We start from the raw sequence: 362 nt of genomic DNA, 5'->3' as shown, positions 1-362 counted from the left end.
ACTAACCTACTGACTTTTTACAAGGGGGTAAGTAGAGATCTGGATGGAGGGAAGTCTGTGGATGTGGTATATCTGGATTTCTCAAAGGCTTTTGATACGGTACCACACAAACGCTTACTATACAAGCTGAGAGCTATGGGCATAGATGGAAGGGTGTGTACATGGATAGAGAACTGGCTAAAGGAACGGGTACAGAGAGTATCAAGAAATGGTGCCCTTTCAGACTGGGCTAGTGTCATTAGCGGTGTGCTTCAGGGTTCTGTGCTGGGACCCATGCTTTTCAACCTGTTTATTAACGACATCGGGGACGGAGTAAACAACGATATCTCAGTGGGCAACTATGTGGCAGATGAGGTTTAATG

The sequence above is a fragment of the Nanorana parkeri genome, unplaced genomic scaffold (assembly GCF_000935625.1).
Source record: "Nanorana parkeri isolate BGI_ZX_2015 unplaced genomic scaffold, ASM93562v1 scaffold1196, whole genome shotgun sequence".
In the NCBI taxonomy this organism is placed as follows: Eukaryota; Metazoa; Chordata; class Amphibia; order Anura; family Dicroglossidae; genus Nanorana; species Nanorana parkeri.
Note: the sequence above shows the minus strand (reverse complement) of the source record.